Source organism: Ambystoma mexicanum, chromosome 3q, assembly GCF_040938575.1.
Source record: "Ambystoma mexicanum isolate Mex_15411 chromosome 3q, UKY_AmexF1_1, whole genome shotgun sequence".
NCBI lineage: Eukaryota > Metazoa > Chordata > Amphibia > Caudata > Ambystomatidae > Ambystoma > Ambystoma mexicanum.
The window spans coordinates 375370680-375391731 of NC_090926.1; the positions used below are offsets into that span (position 1 = coordinate 375370680).

The window sequence follows — 21052 nt, forward strand, 5'->3', positions numbered from 1 at the left end:
TGCCATTACTCCTTTCCACATCTAACCCAGTGGGTATTCCGGCACCCTGCAGCCGCTCCGAACTTGTACCTGCAAAATAAAAAGACAGTTAGAGCGCATCGTGAAGCAGGCAACAAGCGCTTACTTACGTGCTTCCAGGCGCTTCTATTCATCACACGGGCTCCATCTTCAACTCACTTCAGCCTGTCATCCGCCATCGCCGGAACCCTGCAAAACAAGAAACATCATTACTAAAGACTTTAAAGACATTAGAATTACTCGAAACTTACCGTTCGTGCAGTAAACGACGGACAGCAGTCCTCTGAAGTCAAGAGGCCTGCTCCCCTTATCCAGTGAAGAAACTGGTTACAGCACCCTGCCCCGAGGCAGATGGAGAGCACGGCGTTCACTTACCTAAGGTGAGAGCGTTAACCTTTGGGGTTATACAGGAGAAGAGAAAGGGAAGAAGAGAGAGACATTCAATAACCCAGTTCCTTAATCCCATATTTTCTATCTGCAGACATCTTACCCTTCAAATCAGACATACAGTGCACAGAGGTCCAGCCCAAAGAGCCAGCCGTGTGTTACACATCACCTTTGCAGATACGGTATACGCCCAGTCAAGACCGGCGCCTCTACGGGAATCAGGTGAGCGTTACAGAACGCAAAGCCTACCACAAAACTCCCGTCCAGGCGCTATGGAAACCTCGGATACCGACCAGCTAGCCCAGTTACTTGGGGAACTAAGGGCAGAAGTGCATGCAGCCCGTCAGGAAACGAACGCTCTAAGAAGGGAACTGATTATTTCCAAGGAGCAAACAGATGATCTCGCTAGACAATTGCTACAGTCACAAGCCGGACAGACCCCGTTACCCGCATCTGGGGGAAATCTTCCTTCTACATCCTCTATGAATCCAGTGCAGATCAACCTACCTGGGAATGTACCTCTGGCTCCGCCCGAACGATTTTCTGGTGACCCAAAGAGGTTTGCAGTATTTATCAATCAGTGCCGGTTGCATTTCTTATGCCGGCCAGCAGCCTTTCCAACTGATCAAGCTAAAGTAGCTTTCGTGCTTTCGTACCTTAGTGGCAATGCGGCCGATTGGTCAATTCCTCTAGTAAATCAAGATGATCCGGTCCTCCATGATTTTCAAGCTTTTCAGCTCAGTATGGAAAAACTGTTCGCAAGACATTCACAGGGGCAGGCCTTGGACAATGAGCTTCTTTCGTTGCGACAAGGTAATCAAGACCTTTTGGCTTATATTGCGTCTTTCAACAGACTGATAGTGGAAACTCAATGGCCTGAGGACAAAAGGATTACGCTGTTTTATAGAGGTCTACATGGAGAGCTCAAAGATGTGTTAGCCCAAGTAGTGAATCCCCCACAAGATTGTTCGGACTATATAGACTTAGTCGTTCAAATAGATCACAGACTGCAGAACAGAAAGGCCATCACCATCCTCCGTAAAAGGTGTGCAAAGCATGTTAGGCTTCGCTAACTTTTACCGCAGGTTTATCCCCGAATTCTCTCGAATAGTCCAGCCCATCACTGCCTTGTTAAAGAAAAACAAACGTTTTGAATGGTCTACCGAGGCGGAAAACAAGCTTTCCAGGATTTGAAGACTAAATTTATCTCTGCACCAATCTTAAAACACCCTCGCCCCGAACTCCCCTACATCGTGGAAACTGATGCTTCAAGCCTTGCCATGGGGGCAGTTCTATCACAAAAGGACCCGGTAACCAATCAGTTGCATCCCGTGGCATTTTGGTCCCGCAAATTCTCGCCTCCTGAAATCAATTACACGATTACTGACAAGGAACTTCTGGCTATCAAGTCTGCCTTTAAGGCTTGGCGGCATTATCTGCTGGGGGCCCGACACACCGTTACTGTGATTACGGATCACCGAAACCTGCAATATTTGAAAACCGCAAAAGCCCAATCCTCTAGACAACTCCGTTGGGCATTATTCTTTGCCGAGTTTGACTTCATAATTACCTATCGACCTGGTACAAAGAACGGTAAAGCTGATGCCCTTTCTCGGATGGGAGTGGAAGAACACTTGATCAACCCTAAACCTGTACCAATCATTCCCGAACAAAGAATTCTGGGTGTAATCGCCACAGAATCCATAGAGGAAGTTAAGGATAAGGCCAGGCAACTTGTAACTCCAGCAGACATACAGAATTGGCATCTGCAGGGAAAGGACTTTGCAGTAAAGGACAACTTATTTTATTTCCAAGAACGATTATACCTACCCAGCACAGATTTACAGAAAAAAGTAATCTCTTGTTATCACGATTCTTTAATGGAAGGACATCCCGGTATGGCCAAGACCTCAGAAAAGATCAAGCGCTACTTCTGGTGGCCGTCTTGGAAAAAAGATATCAGAGACTTTATAATGTCTTGTGGAGTATGCGCCCAAAACAAGAGTCAAAAGCAAAGACCAGCAGGGCTCTTACGCCCTATTGACATCCCACCTCGCCCTTGGCATACGCTTTCTATGGACTTCATCACCGATCTACCTCCATGCTCCGGATATAATACGATTCTAGTAATCGTGGACTTATTCTCCAAGATGGCGCATTTCATTCCGCTCAAAGGCTTGCCAACAGCAGCAACTCTGGCCCGAGAATTTCTCGAAAACATCGTCCGACTGCACGGTTTTCCTTCGGTTCTAATTTCGGATCGAAGTAGTCAATTTATTTCTCATTTTTGGCGAAGTTGCTGTCGGTCGGCTCAAATTGATGTGAGACTATCGACCAGTCACCACCCTCAGACCGACGGACAAACCGAGAGGACCAATCAAACTCTGGAACAGTATTTACGCTGCATGCTGCAACAAACTGAAAAAACTTGGAAAGACATCCTTTGGATAGCCGAATATGCCTACAATAACTCTGTCCATTCGGGAACTGGGAAAACCCCGTTTTTTCTTTTGTACGGCAGTCACCCTCGAACCTCGGAGTTGGATCCCCTCCAAGATCTTGAAACACCAGCAGTAGACTACCTGCATTCTACAATCACCCAAGCCTTTAAGGAAGCTGTTTCTCACCTTCAAAGGGCTAAAGAACAATACAAGAAAGGAGCAGATCAACATCGGAAGGAAGCCCCTCAATATCAAGTAGGGGATCAAGTCTGGTTATCCACCAAATATCTACCTCTAAAAGGGCCACGCACATTCAACCCAAGATACCTTGGTCCCTATTCCATCACTACCATAGTAAACCCAGTAGCGGTCAAGTTGGGCTTGCCCCCGCAATTGAAGATACATCCGGTCTTCCACGTCTCTCTATTAAAACCCGTGCAACCTCAAACCCGACTAACTAAATCTCCAAAACCTATCCTAGTTGATGGAGAACTCGAGTTTGAAGTCAAAAGCATTCTGGACTCCAAGATCTCCAAATCTAAACTATTTTACCTAATTGACTGGAAAGGCTACGGCCCCCAAGAGAGATCCTGGGAACCTGCTGAATATGTCCACGCTCCTCGCCTAATCAAAAGATTTCACCGAACATTTCCTGACAAGCCAAAACCCCCGGAGAAGCCCGGTTTGGGAGGGGCCTTGAGGGGGGGTACTGTCATGATCTCTGCTTCCAAAAGGTCAGGGTTTTCCCAACTCCCTTGGAAGCAGATCCATAACCCAGGTTCCGAGTGCCAACCAGTCCCAATTGGGACCTTTTGGACTCAGTCCTGGCGCCAGTGGCACCAGGCTCATAAATATGCCCAGTCCCAGCGCTGGAAGCGCCGGGCTCATAATGCTTGGGTGGACTTACCTGCAGCAGACCATGCTGCTTACTTGCCTGCCAGTTGAGCCTCTGATCCTCTTCTGTTTGGAACTACTTTTCCTGTTGGGTGGGGCAGGAGCCACTCCCTAGATTCAGAACACTGGAACTCTTCTGGAAGGCAGGAACTGTTTTCTTACCTAGGCGTGGCTGTGGAAGGAGACACCTAAGCACTACAGAAGGCTATTTAAACCACACCCGATGGATGAATCTTGCTTTGCGTTATTCTGCATCCTCTGCAGCAGAACGTTCATCGTGTCTTCTGCATCTGATCCTGGGCCTAAGGAAAAAGGCTTACCATCCTGAATCCAGTCTTCAGCAACACCTATAAAGACAAGAAAGAACAGGTTAGCATTACGGTCTTCAGTGACAGCTCTTCACTTACCTGGTCCTTCGGCTGTCACCAACGCCTCGCGCTGCATTCCGGCATCTGAAAGACAAAGGCTTACCTACTCTTCGTGCGCTCCGGAGGTCTTCACACTGCATTCCGGCATCTGAAAGACAAAAGCTTACCAACTCTTCGCACGCTCCGGAGGCCTTCGGCGCTGCATCCCGCATCTGAAAGACAAAACAAGGTGCGTTTAAAGACATTGGGGAACTTTAATACTCACGTGCCATTACTCCTTTCCACATCTAACCCAGTGGGTATTCCGGCACCCTGCAGCCGCTCCGAACTTGTACCTGCAAAATAAAAAGACAGTTAGAGCGCATCGTGAAGCAGGCAACAAGCGCTTACTTACGTGCTTCCAGGCGCTTCTATTCATCACACGGGCTCCATCTTCAACTCACTTCAGCCTGTCATCCGCCATCGCCGGAACCCTGCAAAACAAGAAACATCATTACTAAAGACTTTAAAGACATTAGAATTACTCGAAACTTACCGTTCGTGCAGTAAACGACGGACAGCAGTCCTCTGAAGTCAAGAGGCCTGCTCCCCTTATCCAGTGAAGAAACTGGTTACAGCACCCTGCCCCGAGGCAGATGGAGAGCACGGCGTTCACTTACCTAAGGTGAGAGCGTTAACCTTTGGGGTTATACAGGAGAAGAGAAAGGGAAGAAGAGAGAGACATTCAATAACCCAGTTCCTTAATCCCATATTTTCTATCTGCAGACATCTTACCCTTCAAGTCAGACATACAGTGCACAATGGTCCAGCCCAAAGAGCCAGCCGTGTGTTACACATCACCTTTGCAGATACGGTATACGCCCAGTCAAGACCGGCGCCTCTACGGGAATCAGGTGAGCGTTACACAAACAGAGGCTGCGCGACTCCTTGAAACACTTCCTAAAAATGGGTTAGGACATAAGTGAATTTGGTGACGAGAGAAGGGCTAAATGGGAAGATCCAACTAATCCTAGTTCACATAACCGCTGAATGAGGAAAGGGTATGACTCCTCACAAGACAGATCCCCTGAGGCTAGGAGACAAAAACATTTCCCAGAGAATCGTAACAAGGAACATCGAGAACCAAGGGCGAACGAATCGACGAGAAACTCGCCCAAGCGAAGACTTCTCAAAGAAAATATCAGAAAACTAGACCCACTGGGCAAACCTTTAACGAGTAACAAAGAATGTGATGAGGTAGAAGTGACAAAATACGACAGAAAACCAGTAGGGCCATTATTGCCGACCAAAAGAACGTATACACAGATGGTGCAATCGGCACAAAAAGGCGACAAAGACAAGGAAAAATCAAATCCTTTACAAAAGTTGTGGGCATGGCTCCCGAAAGCTCTAGGCCCCCAAAAAAAAATAGCAATTCATGGCCATCAAGAATTCTGGTGACGACGACTTGAAAAGAGGCCCAAACACAAATCCAGCTAAACTCTGCTCATGGAATATGCAGGGGTTTATGCACCGTACAGTACAGGGCGATGTGAACTTTGCCTCTTTTGACATCATGTGTTTTCAACAGCCAAAAAGGGACCGAAAGGCCGACCCTCCTCGGGCTTGATAACTGCAGTTAGAATGGGAAAAGGAATGAAAATGATTAGGATCCTGACACTGTCCTTCCTGATGATTTCAGTAAAAGTAAAATGGAATTACTGGGACGCATTACATAACAGATCTGTCTCGACAACAGCAATAATCATAAACTTGTACTGGAACCCAGAAGCCATCTCAAACAAGGATTTTTTGGATATGGTCGAACAAGAAATCGATAAAGCATACATTGTACACTTCGAAGTCCATCTATATGTTTGCGGCGACTTGAACGCTGTATGTGAAAAGAAACCGATGAGAACCAAAGCTGAAGCAAGGGGTGCAGCATGGTCATTATTGATGAAATCTAAAGACCTGTTCAATGTGGCCGCCACATTTGGAACTCAGCCCAGTAGACAACATGGGAAGGTCGTGGTTCTGAGGCAACAATAGATTATATCTACGCCTCATCGGCCTTACTGTCTATCATTTCATCCTTCGACGTGGTCAAAACCAAGGCGAGCAACCATAATCTTCTATGCCTGTCCTGGTCAACCATTTCAACTGAAAAAATAGCCTCGGCCCCAAAGCTTGAAACAAATGCAAAAGGAAACCGACTTGCATTGAGCCTAAACAATGTCATCTCTCTGACAAATAACTACTCCAAGTTAGAGCCTCAAGAGCATGTCTTTATCCTTCCCGACTACAGTGATCTCCTGAACGTCTTCAAGAAACCGAGACTGAAGAATAGAACAACTACGAACAAATCAATCCACACTTATGACCAAATCCTGGCTGAGAAAAGACTTCAATTTAGGAAGGCCAAGAGAAGATTTGTGAAAATCAGATCTGACTCTAACAAACAACTTTGGACCTGTGAGCTAAAAGCTTACAAGTCATGGCTGCGAGACCATCGTCTCGTCATGTATCAAAAAGATTCGGAAGACATGTTGCGAAGTGTGTCAACCAAAAACCCGAGAGTATTCTGGGCCCTGATAAACGCAACGGAACGGATCAATTCAGACACTTTAATCAATGGCATTGCAGAGGCTAAATGGATAGAGTTTTTTGCAAACCTTTTTTTCGATCCAAAGGTTGGCACTGAAACTACACAGGTCCAAAGTACAGAACCCTGGGTGGAGACATAGCGTACATTTTGAAAAAATTGAAAAACTCTAGGGCCCCTGGGCCCGATGGCCTGACAAATAGGCATCTAAAAGAACATCCTGAGGCATGGGGTAAATTCATATGTGCGGTCTTCCGAAGATTGACAGCGGCGAGGGTTCTACCTGAATCTTGGACCACCGCAGTTGTTGTACCTATTTACAAGAGAGGGGCGAGAGATGATCCTAAAAATTTCCGGCCTATTGCCCTGTTGAACGTGATTGGCAAGGTGTATGGTTCCTTACTCTTACAACACTTCCAAAGATGGGCAAAGGACGCACCCTGCGAAGATCCCCTTCAATTTGGCTTCAAAAAGAATGTGGGAACAACAATTAACATTCTAACGGATAACATCTTAAAATACAAAAGCCTTGCGGGCGGCACCCGTACCTACATGGCTTTTATTGACCTAAGACAAGCCTTTGACCAAGTTAACAGAGCGAGGCTCTGGGCAAAGTTAAGGTCCTGGAAGTGCCCGGCGTCTATTCTACATCCTATCATAACACTACATACGGCCACAAGGATACAAGTGAGGCTTGACAACCAAGGCGTACTTTTGGAGGCGATCCCAACCAATCAGGGAGTCAAGCAAGGCTGCCCGCTGGCCCGGGCACTATTCCTGAGCTTCATTGGCGACTACAAAGAATCAGAAGCAAAGTTCAGATCATTCCCTCCGCATATTGGCCAAATGAAAATCTTGAGAATTATGTATGCGGATGACATCATCATCGCAGATCAAACTGCAATAGGGCTGCAGAGACAACTTAACAACTTTGCTGACTACATCAAGGCAAATGGTCTTGAAATAAACAAGGCCAAGACCAAAATCATGTTCTTTGGGAAAGGCAGAAGTAAAAGTGACTCATATGCATGGTCTTTGGAAGGTGAACACATCGACACAGTCACAGAATTCAAATATCTGGGCATTGTGGTGGACAACTCGCCAAGGGAGATTGCAATGCAAAAACATCTGCTGCTAAAAATAAAGAACCTAACATCGCAGGCAAAAGCGATAGATAGAAAATATGGTCGCTTCTCCCTCATACCAATTGTGGACTTTTACAAGACCAAGGTAGTCCCTACACTGGTCTACGGAGCTGAAGCTATGCCAGGGTTACCACACACCATGTGGATGAAACTTGAAAGCCAATACTGGAGAGAGGTACTGAATTTACCAAATTCAACACCATTGGTTTTGATCAGACGCGAAATGAGCCAACTCTCACTTGCCTCGATAGTGGAAAGGAACAGTTTGATGTTGTTTAGAAAATGATTGCTGGAAAATCGCCCTGAGCTTTTGGAAGCAATAAACATAGAGGCAGCAGGAGGGCGCCTGGCTGTCTTGAACAAATGGTACAGGGATCAAGAAGAGAAATTAGACTCTATTCAATGTTCCAAAAAAGAGTTGACGGACAACCCGATGAAAATCCAAAATAAACTAAACGAGCTTGATTGGATACCTACTTTGGAGCAGGCCGCTTCGTACAAGTTAACTTCGCACCTGCCACAGACGTTCCATAAACTACACGAATTACAAGCGTATGTGAAAAAATATCCAAACCGCAAGCTGAGGAACATCTTTATAAGAGCCCGCCTCAATTTACTCCATACGAACGAAATTTTGAAGATACGAGGCCTGGCCACCACAAATACGTGTAGATTTTGCAAAGATCCGGCCATGGTGGAAACGACCAAGCATCTATTGTTAAGGTGTCCAGGAGTAGAGGCTATAAGAGGTCCTTACCTGAAGGAGATACTATCCGCAGCTCACACCTTCGATGTAGAGACTTGGGGGGCGAGATTAATTGGAGGCGGACGAACCACTTGGGTCACCGCCACAGCAAAAATCTTGGACACAATTCTGTCAACTATAGAAAAATGAACATAGGTAAACAATATCCAAACGGAAAGGAATGAAACGCAAAAAAAAACTTTTAAAAACCCTTGGGTTAAATAAAGTATAAAAAAATATATATATATATTATAAGAAAGCATTAGCGACCATTTGACAGACCAAACAACACTTTTAGCGATGTTGCACTCGAAAATGCTTTTCGTAGAAGATTTCCTGACAGCAATCCAGGGTAAACTGGACAAAAGCTCAGGGAAGACGTCTAACGTATTCCGTAGTATCCTCGATCAATTAATGGAAGAGAGGAAGAGCAGCAGGAGACCATCAAGAATAAGAGGTGAGGCGGAAGAGCAAAGCTGAATGGGAACATCTCCTGTGTTAGCCCCTTTGGAAGTCAGTGTTAAGACTACAGGGTAATCGCTGTTCATGTTATTAAGGCTGATGCCAGGTTAATCTTACATTAAGGGAGTGAAACAGACATACTTGAATCTCCACCTGAAATTGTTACGGAAGCCTTGCCCCACATGAATATATTGACCTGTACTCACAGCCAGTAACCATAGAACTGAAGTAAAAAATTATCAAATATTTTACAAAAAGAAAAAGAGAATCTCAGGACTTACAATGCAACAACAAACAGAATTACTGAAAAACACACACAAAATAAATAAAAAAAAAGTCTAATTTGAGCCTAAACCATTAAGACTATTGTAAGTTCCTAAGAAACTTGAATATTACAGTTAGCTCAAATGCAACCAATGATACATCTCCCCAGAACCATCAGTTATATAAGCTGTTGGATGGAGGTGTGAATGATACCACACTGAATATATCTACACATTCAATAGTGGATGAGGATGAAGACAATTCAGTTCCTTGTGATCAAGAACTGGCTAAAGGGCAGGTTTTTCACAGATGACTCTGCTTGTAAGTAAAAGCACAGAGAGTGCTGGGGATGCAGGGTTGGTAAGTAAATGTGATGACTTCAGGACTCTTGAACAGAAGCACCTGGCCTTACTCCCAGATCGGAGTCAGAGGCAGGCTAAAAAGGAGACAAACTTTACAAAACAATGTCAATATGAAACACGAGAGTATTCCATGGTTTTTAGTGATGGATGAGAAGTGCCAGGCTCTGTCTGCAAAATCAAGAAAAACCACTGTGGAATGGGATGTGAGACCTTTTGGGGACATGAAAATTTACTTTAATTAACCAGCTAGGTCCTAGAGTGTAAACACTTGCATCGTACTTAAAAGAGTCTTGCATTTTGACTGTGGCCTAACAATGAATAGGGCCAACGTTTTAAGACTATTACATCATATTCCAAGACTTCGCTCACTTACAACTAAGAACATAGCAAGGGTTGAATTTCTAAATGAACGGTCCCTGGACAAAGTAGCTATCCATTTTGGTTCTAACCTAATTCAGCATGCAATATTAGAAGAAGCACATCTCCTATTACCACTGGGATTTGATCTGTTTGAAATGACGTTGGAAATTCCAACTGTATGGAACAAGAAGACGGAGAAGAATAGGAGTACAAGAGGGTGCTCTAGTAAGAAATACAGAGAAGAAATGAAACATCCATGCAATAAAGAGACCATAGGCCAGCCAGTCGCCAACATTAGAAGGTCGGATTCTGTGGCACAAATCCAGACTCCATTCACCATCTCCATTGGTGGCACTGACTTTGGGACTAGAGAAGTGAAACTTCGGCTGGAAGACTACTCTGAACCAAAACAAAATGACTCCTGGAATTGGATAGCAGAGGCCCTGATCTTTAACAAAAGGCACTCCTAACTAGACCACTGTACTCTGCGAAACCGCTGAGTAATTGGAAGTTGGCATACGAAAGGCTTTTGGCAACTCTTTGGAACTTGCTAATTGAAATGGGCTGATTATGACATCACCTGTCTTCAAGAAACTTGGTTGGGTATGGCACCTACATTAGATGGTTATATAGTCAGCTTGAATCGGCTTTAAAATTGACTTAAAAGGAAGTAAAGGCAGGCCAATCTCAGGCCTGTTGATATTGATAAAAAATGGAGTAGTCCGAGAAACAATTGTTAAGTTGAATCCAAATTCATACAGGCAACATATGCGAATTCTAAATGCCCGGAATGGCTAATTTCATGTAACCGCTATTGGAATTCGAAAGGAATTAAAGATTCAATCTTTGTAGACATGACAATGGGATTAATCGAATATCTCTGTGAAAACCTTCCAGACCCGGTAATAGTCAACTGTGGAGACCTGAATATGAAAACTCCAGATGTGGATCCTAGAAAGGAATTTGCAAAAAATGCCCAGGCTTCCCATGCAGAGAAAAAAGGTCTTCCTTTGGCTCTGAAACTAAACTGAGGAGCTTAAATCTGCTAAATGAAAATACCCCGGGAGACATTCCGGCAAATTTCACATGGAAACGTGCTGCTCAATTCAAGGTAATGGGCTTTATTTTTGCATCTGAGAATCTACTCCCATGGGTATCTAGTCTAGAAATTCTACCAACTAACACCAGCGATCATAACATCATAAAACTTACATGCTCCACATAAAGAGAAACTCCCAGGGAATTGTACTCAGTACCGGTGGAAGTCTTCCAATCTAGAAATCGATTGAGATTGAATTCCACAAGGATTTCATTGTTGATAGATCGATTCTTTGACCATATAACTAAAACACATGATTGTGATTGTGGAAAAATACTGGATAATCCTAGATTTGTACTGTTTTTTGTGGAAAAAAGTAACCTCGTATCAGGTTCTTCATTTGTTCATAAACATAATTACTATCATGAATTAGTCTAGGAGAAAAGAAATCTGATTTAATGAAGCTAAAAATAACGGCTCCCCTTAATTTACTAGCCCTCACTAATAGCAGGAGGCCGCAATAAAACAACTAGGTAAGAGCAAGAGCCAGTAAAATACTCCAACAAGATGTCGAATCGATGCTGCTAAAAATTGCTAAAAGGAATGGCTGAAATTTGAAAGATCATAAACTCTTTGAACAACCCGCAGCAGGCACTTCAAATAAATGCAGTAGCTGAGGCTACATGGGAGCAACAGTTCTCTGCTTTATTCAACAACAGTGAAGCCGAGGTAAATCCGGAACTAACTGGGAGCACCTCAAAGTGGTCTTTTGCAGCTGATAAGGAGACGATCCTGAACATGACAAGGAAGACAAATAATTCAAGGACCCCAGGGCCCGATGGACTCACAAATGCCCTGCTCCGAGAAGAGCCAAAATTATGGCCTGATTTTCTGTGGGTATTATTTGCACAGATAAAGATGATGAAAAAGGTCCCTAAATCTTGGAAATCTATAGTGATACCAAACTTTAAGAAGGGGGATAGGTTTGATCCCAAAAACTATCATCCTATTGCCCTTCTGGATGGTATAGGTAAAATATTTGCTGCAGTGATCTTGAGGGATCTTATGGACTGGGAAAGAACTTCAGGTCCTTTTGACATTTTCCAGTCAGGGTTTGTCAAGGAAATTGGAACATCACTAAATGTCTTCTTGATAAACATTTTGAAATTGTAGGCTACTCAAAGGAAAACAAAACTATACTTGGCTTTTATCAGCCTGGTGAGGCCTTTAACTCTATTGGCCGAAGGCTTCTCTGGAGTAAATTGAAAGATGGGGACCTTTCAACATCTTAATCTTTATCCCATTTTGAACTCATTGCAATCGGTCTTTAGACAGGGCTTTGGGACGGAAACCTCGTTATTAGATGCAAATCGGAGTTATTGAAGAGATTGGATAACAGTCTGGCCTCTTTACTTATTTCGCTGGATCAATCCGCGGCCTTCGACCTTGTCGATCAGACTATTCTGGCAGAGAGGCTGAAGGACGTTGCCAACTTTTCACTGGCAGCTATCCAATGGATGCTATCATTCCTTTCTAATAGAGTCAGTAGGGTTAGTGCAGATGATGCCATGGCGCTGCCTATTTCTGTGCTCTTTGGAGTCCCGAAGGGGGCCTGTTCATCGCCAGTTATATATAACATATTCATGGCCCCTTTCTTTGCACACCTTGAACAGGATGGGGTTCTATTTCCCAACTAGGCGGATGACAAGCAATGTGTCATTCCGCTCTCAGGGCACCATTGCCAGGATGAAATAGAACTGAACAGAATATTTGCTATCATTGAGCGTTGGATGATGCAGAAGAAACTAGCGCTCAAATGTGGCAAAACGGAACTTATGGTGGTTGGTTCAGCTGGCATACTTGCCAAACTGGAACCAGCCTATAAACAGTTTCAGTTGGGAGATGTGGAAATTTCCACACTCCATAAGGTTAAAATCTTAGGAGCGGTTCTCGACCAGACATTGATTATGAAAGCCTATGTAGGTTGCACCGTCGCATCAGCAACATATTATATCAAGCTGCTTGCTCATTTGAGACCATATATATCTCAAGAGAATGCGGAAGCAATTGCACGAACAATAATAGGTTCAAAAATAGATTACTGTTGCAGCCTCCTGGCGGGAGCCGGGAAAGCAACTATTAACAGACTTCAAGTGTCCCAAAATGGAGCAGTGAGAGTGGTAACATGACTCTCCTCTCTCTCTCATGTAACGGAGGCGCGACGGGCACTTCACTGGCTTCCGGTGGAGGCTCGAATTACTTTCAGTTTACTGGTCATTACCTTTAAATGTCGAATGGGGTCCATGCCATCAGAGACGTCTTTATGGGAGGGCAAGAGGGGCACTTGCCCCGGGCCCCCACCTTGGAGGGGTCCCCAAGAAAGAGTCTTATTAAAAAAAATGTCAGTTTCCCTAAGTCGACAAAATTAAGTATCTCACATCAGGATTTTCTATGGTGTGTTGCTAAGGCTAAAGCTATTTTCGGTCTGTTGTTGACAAGTACATTTTGTTCAGATCTTTTCATCCTGTAATGATATGTTCACTGTGGTTACATAGTTTGTGTGGCACAACAACTATAGCATTTTCACCTTGGGTATTATATTGATCATGTGCAATGGCCAAAGTTGAAATACATATTGATACAGATGAGTGTCCCGATCGTTCAGAGGATAGCTCAGTGTGTTAAGCACTCATTGCAGAGATATGCGCTCACATGCAAGATTACAATACCAAATTCCAGCAGGGCCGACTCAGCCTTTCCAATATATGAAGTTGTTAAGCCTGCATGTAAATGTAAATTGTTCTATAGCACCCCAGGTGTTATCATCACCAATGTACCTGCACTAGATAGTGGTTGCTATAGAAACTAACATACCATCAATATGGTGATGGTCTAGAAATTGGTTTGTTTAGATGGGGAGTTGTAAAACCTAGGCAGGCACCTCCAATGATAACAATAAAGTGTTAGAGGTTTTAAGTATCTGAATTCCAGACTGTGGAACCAAAGCGTTCATGCTTGGATCCTGGCTTTTGCCAGCAGACGATACAGTGATCCAGGACAAATCTTATATCACTGATAGTACTGTACTGCCTCTATGAAAAGGTTTTCTTCTCACATACTGGTGGCATTGTTTGGCCAATTACCTGATCTTTCCTATCATGTAGGCAATTTGAGTGGAAGGAGTTCTAGACAGAAGAGAGCAGACCAGACATTGCAGGCTTCTTACCAGCATATTTTAAAGTTTGCTTATGTGACAACAAAACGTTTTTTGTGCTCATTTTTAAATACCATTGGACAAGTCCGTGTTTGGGGTGTATTTAAAGCTTTACAATACAAAAGAGAAACATATTTGAAATATTTTAAGATAACATCCATTGGTATGCTGGTATTTATATACTTTCCTTGATGATGGAGACAATGAAGCTAGAATCATTCCCATTTTGAATAATACGTTTCTATAACGTTTTGTTTTTTAAATGTTTATATTGGGTTATGTGATTTTCATATTTTCCAATTCAGTTCTGTAAATACTAGAAAATAAATTGGTAAGACCAGAAATTGTGGGTACGAATCCCAGCTTCACCTCTTAATCAATGTGTGATCCTGGGTATCTCATTTAATCTTGTATTTCCCCACTTGTCAAAATTGCAAGTCCCTAAACCTTTCATAATTGTCAGCCCTTCAGAGTGATTTCATTCTCAGGGTACGAGCTTTAAAAAAGACTCATTCATGGTTTCACTGGCTAGATATAGTGTTGCTGCTTTATAATGATATTGAGCATTGATATATTGCACGCCAGAGCCACCTGTTTCTTTGCTCTCGAACGGCGATACTGCTTGCAAACCATGCCCCACTACTAATCTCAGTTCGTCTGGATACAGAGACCTTCCTGGTATCTTCAAATCGTCATCCACTCTCTATGCTATGGTATGATATGTGTAGTTTGACCCTTGCTTCCCATTGTTCATCTGTATCCATGCTTGAGCACTTCTGCTGTCTCTGAGGCAGGTAATCTCAGACTATTCTGGATTATGTGTACCTTTGTCATAAAATCTATGCCCTGCAGGTATACTATGTCCAGTATACCTTCCACGTGGCTGCTATTGATTAAATGTTTGCTCTACCTATGCTTGAACACCAGTACCCTCGCGTAGACTGCTAATGTTGCCCTTGAAATGCTACTTGTTAATCACTCTGATTACAACATGAATGAAGAGTGTAAGGTATCTGAAAGGAAGTTTACCATGCTTATTTTGATCTCTGCGAGACAGCATATCAAGCTATGGGTTGTTATCGTGAGACTGGGTGGGGCGCACTAGATATTCTATATCCCTTAATTCCTTTGGTCTGTTGGAGGGGAGCTCCAGAGGTGTCCGTGCCCCGGGCCCCCAAAGTGCTTAAGATGGCCCTGCATGCCGTCCTATCTACAAAAGTATACTATAGAAAAACCTAGTTACAGAAGTTTGAGACCAAGCAACCAAAACTTCTTATTTTTGCCCAGATGCAAAACTAAGAAAGTTCAGGGAGGAGCGTTCTTTGGCATTGCTCCTACATTATGGAACGATTTGCCAGCATTGTTGAGAAGTTCCTTGTCCCTGAGCCTCTTCAAAAAAGAGCTCAAGACTTGGCTGTTCCGATAGATTATCATTGGCCCTCCTCCTGGCTTGGGGGCTGACCTCCCACCGCCTCTCTTTCATCTGGACATTATATGTTTTCTTTGTTGTCTGTCTTGTCCGCGCCCTCACACCTACGGGTTTATGGATGCACACTACAAATAGTAAAGTTAAGTAAAAAGGATGTCCATGGGACCTCCTAGAAGCTATCCAAGAACTTTACTCTGACACCTCACTGAAAATAAAAGCTGGACCTGAGGGGAACATTATTTGGATTTCTTGCAGCATCCAGATAAGTAAATGAAGTTGATTCTAAAGCAGAGCCTAATTCAAACCTTCCCACATTCTGAGGTATCTGAGGCCCCTGTAGCCCCTGTGACAATTGTGCACTTAGTAAAGGCTTTTCCTTGTTAGTTGATAATAAAGATAGGCATTGCAGCCTTTCCTCCTGTGCGGATGACTCTCCCCGCCATTTTCCCCATTGTTATAGAGTTCCTTCCTGTTCCAGTCACAGAGCGCATTCCTTCCGATGCGATTTCCAATTCAACGGCTGCAGACAGGAAGATTTCTTTTACTTGCTCTGTGTCCGCTAGATAGGATGCAGTAGTAGCCATCACCCGCACGTCTACAATAAACAGGGGTGGGAGTGGGTATGGCGGGTTAGGGCAGATAACATCAGTACTTCCCGCTGAGCCTCCCAAACATCAATCCCTTACTATAGACCAATTCACGATCAGCATACACTATGTGTATTAGCGCTGCACGTGAGTGTCTGCTGATCTCCATATCATGGGTCACTCTTCTGAGGCTAGAAATCAAGTCCTGGTGCAAGCAAGTACCGCAGCGGCGTCACTCCTCAAGATTCACCCTGAGGCGCCTGCATCCATGCTGTGGTTGGTCTGCTCTGCTCCATCACCTGCAGACTCAGCTCGAGATCACAGATCTTCACTTCAGCACTCGGTTGGCTCTATCGGCGCATTTGAGATGGCGGATCACACTGTTTGCAAAAAGCTCACCAAGAAGGAGACAACTGCCTTCCTCACACCGGACAGGAGCCAGACTGCACTCCTGCCAGCACTCACAATAAGGTGCAATAAACTGTAGGGACATTCACCACACCAGCGCTCCACTCACAAAGTGAGGTTTAAACCTCAGTGCAAAGAGTACTCAAACTCTTATTGAAGCATGTACCATACTACCAAACTGCAATGACGCTGCAATGACGCTGTACATTAATTAATTCTGTTGTAGGTCTGTGCAGCAGCAGCACAACTATAACACTTAACCAGAGGCAGGCACTAATAGATTTTAAAAAGCAAGCTGCACTTTAAAAACATACCAAAAGGCAAAGCGTTGCGCAAGATCACCTTGTGTGCAGAGCAACTGCCTCAGCCTCCCGCTATCAGTCGTGCTCTATGCTCTACTGGTGTGCTGCTGTACTGAATGCTCCAAATACTCCACCTGAAATCACTGGCACCCTCCGGGACCACAGGGGACTCTGCACCACTCTACAGCGGAGCCACCAGAGCACAGCTATGGCGTCAGGTTCTCTACACCCTGCTCGCCGCTTGACACAGCAGACTACATCCACGAGCTCCACAAACTCTGAGGAAAGCATCTCAGTGCATGAGAAGGTGAAAGCGTCAAGCTGCACCTCTGACATGAAAAGACGCAAAACCCGAGGCTACCTCTGACACTATTGGCAAGTGCTTTAGCAAAGTATGCTTGAGAGATAATACAATGACAATAAGCCATAGCCTCTTTAGGTACAGTGGTCTTACGGTCAGAGGTAAAATACTGTGTCTCATTCCATGGAATCTCCTCACCACCCTGGGTCCTGTCTCCTCCCAGGTGATCCTCCCTCAGTACACCACCCCATGGTTGGGATCAGGAAGCATCTGCCCTCTCCTGGCCACCTGGGAGGAGATGTTTGGTAGGGTTTCAGTGAGGAATCAGCAGGATTCTACACATAGACCAGCACAATAACCAAAAATGTGCTGCCGTTAAAACTGCTGTCAACAGCCACACAAATCTGGCCATTGTGCCATTTCAAACAAACACAAAATTCCTGTCTTTTCATAACAGCAGAGGTAGCATATATACTACCTCTTCGACTCCTCCCTTTCCTCCATCCCTCACATTCAGGACATTGTCAAGAAGTCCAACTTTCAGCTCTTCCTTCTCAAAGGAACTCTGCCCTTCCTCACCTTCCCCCAGAGACTCAATGTTACCCATGCTCTCGTTCTCTCCAGGCAAAACTATTGCAACAGCCTCCTCAATCTTCCTTCGCCCACCCTGTGACCCCTCCAGCTAACCCAGAATAGGGCAGCAAGATGTATCCTTGGCCTCAAGCCCAGGGACCGCATCTTTTCTGCCCTACAAAGCCTTCACTGGCTCCCGGTCGCAGCACAGATTAAATTCAAATCCCTCTGTATCATCCACAAGGCTATCTGGGGCCGGGGACCACTCTATATTCAATGCTTCCTCACCAAATACTCTCCTTCTAGACTCCTGTGTTCTTCTGGCACCAACTCCCAGTGTGTGAAGTGGTTTGTAAAGAGAGAGCTGGTGGTCGATCACTTTCCTCAGCGGGCTCCCTTCTGTGGAATAGCCTCCCTCTCCCTCTGCTTCTTGAGCAGGACCTCCTCAAGTTCCGAAAAAGCCTCAAGACCTTTCTCTTTACCTCTTCCTTATTATACTCTCTTCCCTGCTAATCATACAGTAGCGTGACTGACGGGCAGGGCCCTTATTTATCCTCTGCGCCCTGACCCCCACATCTCTCATCCCAGCTGCTGTCTTTACTGGGACGGGAGGTTGCACTTACGTTCCTCTTTTAAGCACTTCACGCCGTGCACTTCTCCATGAGCACGACAGCACTTATCCCTTACCCCATCCCCTCTGCACTTGCACGTTCTGAACACTCACAATGCATAGTAGGTTCATCTCCCCTCCCTTTTATTCTCATGATTTGTTTGTACTATTAATTTAATTATTTATCTTTGTTGTACTACTACCATCCCCTTTCCCCACCTTGTTGCCCCGTGGGCGCTTTGAAACAGTTGTTGCTAATTGTATAAGTGCCTAACAAGTGACCAATAAATAAATCAAATAAATACTATATACTCATTTCGAGTTTGACCCTCCTGTAAAAATCTGGTGGTAATTCCATTCCTGCCACTATCTTTGTCAGTACCATTACTACCACCACATTTACCACACTGCAAAATTATGTGTTTAGAGTTAAAGTGGAGGAATCTGCCATTTTAATGCCAGAAACTGCTGGAATTGTGATAGGTGAAATTAGTGCTGATGGTAATCCTTCCAAATTCCCATACAATCCTATAGACTCCAAGCATTGGGACTACCACTGCCATACTACTACACGTAATCTGGTGCTGATGGACCAAGTGGTTGCATTGTTATTGAGTTTATGGGTAATTCCAACATAAATACCTCCAAACTCGTAATTTCTAGTTATAGCCCTGCAAACGATCCAGCTTTTTGGAAAAGACTGATGCTATTACCAAATAGCTTTCCAAATGCCATATTAGTTACTGACAAAGAGCTTTCTTCAGTGTGTACAGTAACAGTCCAACTCGATATGCAGTCAAAAGAGCCTGCCGTAAACATGATAACCTGGTCCATAGTGCTTGGAGAGAGCAGCTGGCTTTAGCCAAAGTTTCACATTGTGTGAATGTCTGAAAGTTAATTTATCCCCCCAACGGGGCAAATATTCCAGACAAATATACTCCCTCAGACTCGCATGCTGCTTTCTAGCAATCCCTAGAGTAAAAACCTGCAGACAAGTGCAAGATGGCCTGGTCTGTGGATAGGGGAAGGTTTAATGATTTCTCTTTGCATGATATATACACAAATGGTGTTTGCCAGAAACCCTATGTTCAATCACTGTCTAGACCTGAAGAAATACAAGAGTTTGGGCCAGCCAGATATGATAAAAACGTGGTGGCCTATAATAGGAAGAAATGGAAGCAGTGTGGTAGTAATATGTGTTGCTGCCCTTTGCAACATGTAGAACACTTAACTTTTTGTTAGCCAGCCTACAGTACGACCATCTGAGTAGTAGTAGAATTCGCCCTATGTTGAGCGCAGAATTAATGTGTGAATGAATGTGTAACACATGTGTAATGTGATGCAATGCCGTTTTATGGGGCGGGGGGGGATGTGATACTGGTGCATCCAGAATGGTGGACTCACCCCGAGTTTTATCATGGAAGGTGAAGTCACAGGTTTTAATTGAACATTAGATATATTAGGGCTAGATAATTATCCACACAATGATGTGTTTACCTAACAATAACAAGTCATTACCTTAAGTAGACTAACACAGTCATTCATCTGCTTATTTGCAAGCATCTGTGGTCTTCACCGCTTCCACAGGCAGGGAGGAAAAGAAGCCTTTGGAAAACATGAAAGCATTTTCAGCTTAAATCGCCCCTCCTTGGATTCCTGTTTCTTTATCTGTGCCTGTCTGTGTACCGGCTGTGTAGTTTTGCTCAGAGAGGCATGAGTTAGGTGATGAACCTCGACACACATTTAAGTATTCAAGGTCTAAAGGGTACACTGTGTTAAGAGGACAAGCGGCCAGTGAAACTGAGGAGAATGGAATGTATTGATATTGATATTTTATTTCTATTGCGCTCATACACAAGTGTTTCTGTGTAAAAAGTATCCCTGCCAGAGTGCTCTTAGGAAAGCAGGAGGGAATGGGATAGTGTTAGCCATGGTAGGTGCAGGTGGAACTCAGTATGTCAAGTTGGTTATTCTGCAAGATCAGTGGTGGCACAATCAACCAGATACCAGGCTTGTGTCTTTAGAAGGCAGAAAGGGAGGAGGCACAACCAGCCATGTGTTAGGGCTTTCCCTCGTGTAGCCCACTGTGGTAGGTTTGTGTCAAATACCATATTGGGATTGTGTTTCATCATAATCATGAGGAAAGGGTAGGGATTGATTTAAGACAGGGGCCCTCAAAGGTTTCTGGGAAGATTCTGGGATGGGGCAATTTGAGGGTTGATGGAGCTGGGTAGGAGAGATTCTGGCAATTATTTATTTCCTTGGTGTTGTATTCTAGTGCCTCTGTTGGTTTACACTGCTATGAGAGCTGTGTGTCTGTGAGTGGAGCTTGGAGTGTTCGTGTGAGGCATGGAAGGTGGTGAGTGAGAGGGCTCCAGGATTGACGGTTGTGGACTAGCAGGGAGAGAGCATGGGTTAGAGGCAGCATGCTATTGATCTCCTTATCTCACCTTTCCTACTGAAGCTGTAACCAATAAAGAAGTCTTACTTTTTGTATCCCTGGCTCTCTGGTGGTTCCTGTGTATCCTGCCTGTGTCTATGAACCACCCGAAGTTACTT

General features: G+C 44.3%; 1 protein-coding gene across 1 annotated transcript in view; it reads right to left on the minus strand.

The window, feature by feature from the left end:
* Positions 1–21052, minus strand: part of LOC138582591 (platelet-derived growth factor receptor-like protein) — a 194679-nt gene that overhangs the window by 130773 nt on the left and 42854 nt on the right. The gene's annotated exons all lie outside the window — the stretch shown is intronic.